Source organism: Myotis davidii, unplaced genomic scaffold (genome assembly GCF_000327345.1).
Source record: "Myotis davidii unplaced genomic scaffold, ASM32734v1 scaffold354, whole genome shotgun sequence".
Classification (NCBI taxonomy): Eukaryota; Metazoa; Chordata; class Mammalia; order Chiroptera; family Vespertilionidae; genus Myotis; species Myotis davidii.
The window spans coordinates 131,907-137,215 of record NW_006285785.1 but is presented as its reverse complement, the minus strand read 5'-3'; the positions used below and the strand labels follow the sequence as shown (position 1 = coordinate 137,215).

Sequence of the window (5,309 nt, the reverse complement as noted above, 5' to 3'; positions counted from 1 at the left end):
AAAAAAAAAAAGAAAAAAAGAACCACAGCCTGTACAGCCCCAGCCCTGGTGGAGACTCATTCCTGCCCCAGTCTCCAGTGCAGCCTCACTCCTTTCCCATACGAGTTCGATGCTTACCAAGTGTTCGTCAGCGATGTTTATTCCCAAATCTATTTATGGAAATTTTATTTACTGAGTATTAATAACATAATTAAATAGTATACGAACAAATGATATATGAGTGTGAATAGAAAAAGAGTGGCCCTGGATGATTCTTTGGAAAGACTCAATAAACACAAGTCACTAGAAAATACTGCTGGTCCCCTGGCTGGGTGGCTCAGTTGGATGGAGCATCATCCCATACACCAAAAAGTTATGGCTTCGATTCCCAGTCAGTGTGCATAAGGGAGGCATATATAAGGGAGGCAACAGATTGATGTTTCTCTCTCGCAGATGTCTCTCTCCCTTCCTCTCTCTAAACATATCCTCAGGTGAGGATTAAAAAAAATCTGTATCTATTGATCTATTGCTGGTGAATAATTATGTATGGGTGAGACCAATATATGTTTGGAGAAAGAAATCTTAAAAATCTAGAAAGGTTTGGCATTTAAATGACCTTACAATAGCCCTTGCTCCACTTTAAAAGAAGCCAAAGTTAGGTTTTGCAAGAACCTTAATGGTAAACTCCCCCAGAAGAGCCGTCCTAAAAGAAAGAGTCATTTAGCCAATGATTTATGTTTGGATTTAAAATGTTTACAGAAAAGCCCTAGCCAGTTTGGCTCAGTGGATAGAACATCGGCCTGCAGGCTCAAGGGTCCTGAGTTTGATTCCTGTCAAGGGCACATGCCCGGGTTGTGGGTTCGATTCCCCCAGTAGGGGGCGCGCAGAAGGCAGCCGATCAACGATTCTCTCTCATCATTGTTGTTTCTATCTCTCCTCCCTTTCTCTCTGAAATCAATAAATATATATTTTAAAAAATGTTTACAGAAGATGTCATTTTTATGATTAATGTGTCAACCCTCCATTTGTCTCAACCCTGACGGTGAAAAGAGATCCTACACACTGAGATAGCGAAGAGAAAATAATTCAAAATTCAGTCTTTGTCCTGTTTTTAGATCTCTGAGGTTGCATACACATGGCAATACTCCTGAATCGAAGCTCTGAGAGCCTACTGTGGTACAAAGGTCAAATGCCTACCTAAAGACAGAACCAGCTTCTTTCTCCCCACCACACAAAATGACTGCAAGAATATTTCCCATCTGGAAATGCTTCTAACCTTTGCCAAATCCCTCTAAGTTCTATCACTAAAAGTGTATTTTCAAAGGAGGGCCAATGAGGGGTAGAACACACAGGATCACAGTCTTGTGAGGAAGGCTAAGAAGGAAATGGACAGGTGTCTTGTTGGAGAATCAGAGGTGTGTAGAGGGTCAAGGTTCAAGGGTCATGGGAGATCTACTGAAAGGGTGTCATTTAAGCTGCAATAACAGCCTGCCTTGTGGTGGGGAGTGGAGGCAGTGTGGTGGCACATAAGCATAGGGGCAGAGACCTTCCTAGAGGGGGATGCTTGGTGTGCTTGAGGAAATGAATGCAAGCCAGGACGGTTTGAGTCCTGGGAAGGAAGTGTAAAGGCAATGAGAGCAGAGACAGCAGCATCCAGGAGCTGATTATTTCTTTTGCGCTCTTCCTTTTCCCTCCTGCTTCTTTCTGAAACTGCTAGGATTTATCTGGTTCAAGTTAAAGGGTGCTGGTGGAAGGAATGCAAAGACCCACTTCAGTTCCTTAGTAGGTAAAAATAACAACAAAAACAAAACAGGACAGGGAAAATAGAAATGAAAACAAGCAAACATTACCAAGAGCACCAAAGGGAGAACTGGATCGTACATGCCTGTTATACAAAATACCCCTGGCCTTTTCCAGGAAATAGCAGGTGACAATACTATTTTTAGAGAAAATCCCAAGGCAGACAAATGATTCCCCAGTTTGTGGGTACAGTGACTCCATTAGACTTCACAAAAAAATTAGTTTTTAACCACCAAAAATGTTCAAGTTAAAAAGCCTCTGGGTAAATCGGTGAATTTTTGGTACATAACTTATATCCAATAAAGCTGCTAATGAAAATAAAAGTCCATGAGACCCACTAAAAGGAACCAGAGCTCTTTAGAGAGATGACTGCTACCAAGGCCAGAGCAGTAAAACCAAGTTAGTGATTAAGAAATAGTGGGAGCATGCCAAAAAGGCACTGGAGCCAGCCTGAAGGGACTCCTACTGGCAAAATTTGAGACAATGTATCAAAAAGAGTAATGAAAATCAATTATTTTAGGACCCTGAGTACAATGTATGAGTTCACAGTATATTAAAAATAAATAGAGGAGCGAAAAGTCACTTGCCACACCATTGGGGAAGACTATAAAACTAACTTCTCACTTTAAAAATGTGTGTGTGTGTGTGGGGGGTCTACAGTTAAAATCACAAGACCATAGTAATCAAAAGAAGTAAGCTTTACCCTACTTTATAGAGTTGCAGCTAACGAATGTACAAGGTATGAAAGAATTATAAAATCGCCATGTTGTAAATGGCAATGAAATAATTTCCTCCAATATGAATTATCATTGGTGTAAATGCCAGTAGGGAGAAGCCTGATGAGGAGCAGGGCATTTGCAGGATGTGCAAGTACCTCCCAGACTGCCTGCTCCTTGCAAAGGGGAAATGTTCCTTTACAAAAAAGATGACATTTAAAATTACAAATAGTGAAGCTGAGTTTGAAGTAAACAGCATCATATATGAAGTCTTCATACTCAAATGTTTAACCAGAAACCATTCAGACAGAGTCTCAGGAGGCGCAGCTCTGAGGAGATTCATGTAAAATTCCAGTGAAATGGCACCTGTACAGCAGCTTGCATGCCATGGTCAGGGTTGAGCCTCACAGTCAGCCAGCCTGAGGATTGATCCCACCAACAAATGGGTCAACAACAATCAAGACCCAATTACAACAGGAAGGCCCATATAATCCACACAAAGGACATTCCTAGAGCACCCAGCTCAGGGGATCAAGGAGACTATTCCACTGGTCCCACAGGACACCTACTACATTAGGCCACCCCACAAAGACTGGGAGTCATAGAAATTCTACCTAATACACAGAAACATATACAACGAGACAACCACAATGGGAGACAAAAAAAAAAAACAACAGGCCCCAAATGAAAGAACAGAAGAAATCACCAGACAAAGAGCTAAATGAAATGGAGGTAAAAAATTTAGCAGATATAGAGTTCAAAGTAATGCTAATAAGGATGCTTAAGGAACTCAGTAAGAACTACACCAGCATGAAAAGGGACACAGAAACTATGAAAAAGAACCAGTCAGAAATGAAAAATACCATATCACACAAATATTCAAAGAATACACAGAAGGAATAAAAAGTAGGATGGAAAAAGCAAAGGACTGAATCAGATTTGAAAAACAACGTAGAAAAAAAGTCAGAATAGGGTGAAGAAAAAATGAAAAAGAACTAGGATAGTTTAAGGGAATTTTGGGACATGAAATGGAACAACATGCACATCACAGGAGTACCAGAAGGAGAAGAGACAGAGAGCAAGGAATCAAGAATCTATTTCAAGAAATAATGACTGAAAATTTTCCTAACCTGGTGAAGGAAAAAGACACACAATCCAGGAAGCGCAGGGAGTCTCAAACAAGATGAACCAAAAGAGACCCACATCAAGACACATCTATATATATAAAAAGCTAATATGCAAAGTGTCCCTTTGGAAGTTCGACCAGGAGTTCGATCACTATGATGTGTGCTGATCACCAGGGAGTGGCATGGAACATGGTGGGCCAACAGTGGCAGCAGCAGGGCGCTGAGGAAGGGGAAGGCGGTGGGGGGGGGAGGGGGAACACACGCACTGATGGCGAGTGGGTAGCAAGGGAAGGAGGCGGGGAAGTGGGAAATCTGATCAGCCCTGATCGCAGGCCAGGCCTAGGGACCCTACCTATGCACGAATTTCGTTCACCGGGCCTCTTGTCATAATTAAAATCCCAAAAGATTGAAGACAGAATCTTAACACATTTTGTACTGCTCAGGAGTTTTCTCGTGTTTCGCGCCCATGGAAAAAGGAGCGAATCTAGATACTTATATAAATTTTGTTTGGGCCCTCTTCATAGAGGAAAATGTTTTATGCAGTACCATACGTTTAAAAAATACTAGGAACTTTAATTGTTTAATTGTTTTTGTAAATAAAAATGTCATAATTATTGAAAAACAACACCTAAAGTGCATTATGATGATTTAAATAACATGCAGTTTGCCCAAAAACGTGCGGTCCCTGGCATATGTCTCAGAGATTGCTATGTGGTATGCAATGTGTTAAAAGCATCAAGAGAAAAGCAGGTAATTACCTACAAGGTGTAGTTCAGTGGTTAGTATTGGCCTGCACACTGAAAGGTTGTGGATTCAATTCCCGGTCAAGGGCATGTACCTGGTCCAGGTTTGACCACTGGCCCCGATCAAGATGCGTGCGGGAGGCAACCGATCAATGTGTCTCTCTCACATCGATGTCTCTCCCTCCTCCACCCCCCACTCCTCCCTTCCACTCCCTCTAAAAAAAACAATGGGAAAATATCCTTGGGTAAGGATTAACCAAAAAAAAAGAAAAAAAGAAAGAAAGAAAATGACAAACAACTATATGCTAGCAAACCAGACAATCTGGAAGAAATCAATAAATTCCTAGAAACATACAATCCTCCAAAACTGAATCAGGAAGAATCAGAGAATCTAAATAGACATATTACAAACAGTAAAATTGAAGCAGTAAAAAAACAACCAACAACAAAAAAACCTCCCAACAAATAAAAGTCCTGAACTGGATGGCTTCACAGATGAATTTCACCAAACATCCAAAGAACTAACATCTATCCTTCTTGAAGTGTTCCAAAAAATTAAAAAGGAGGGAAAACTTCCAAGCTCATTTTACCAAATTAGCATTATCTGAATTCCAAAACCAGATAAAGACATGACAATAGAAAATTAGAAAAAACCAAGATGGTGGCATAGGTAAACACCGGAAATTGCTGCCTCCCACAACAACTTCAAAAATACAACTAAAAGACAAAACGGACATCATCCAGAACTACAGAAAGGCTGGCTGAGTGGAAATTCTACAACTAGAAGGAAAGAGAAAATCAGACTCAGAGGAGCTGCAGAAGTAAAGTGCAGAGGTACGGAGGCACACACGGCAAGGGCTGGCATTGAGGACACGGTTGTCTTTTTCAATCGGGAGGCATCTCAAGCTGCTGACTGCTCTGAACTCCAGTTCCGGGTTAGTCTC

At 41.1% G+C, this 5,309-nt stretch overlaps 1 long non-coding RNA gene across 1 annotated transcript in view; it reads left to right on the top strand.

The window, feature by feature from the left end:
- LOC107181987 overlaps positions 1-5,309 on the top strand; it is a 21,347-nt gene that overhangs the window by 9,446 nt on the left and 6,592 nt on the right. Inside the window, exon 2 of the long non-coding RNA XR_001512704.1 lies at positions 4,388-4,397. This is a non-coding gene — a long non-coding RNA (uncharacterized LOC107181987). The remainder of the gene's footprint in view (positions 1-4,387; positions 4,398-5,309) is intronic.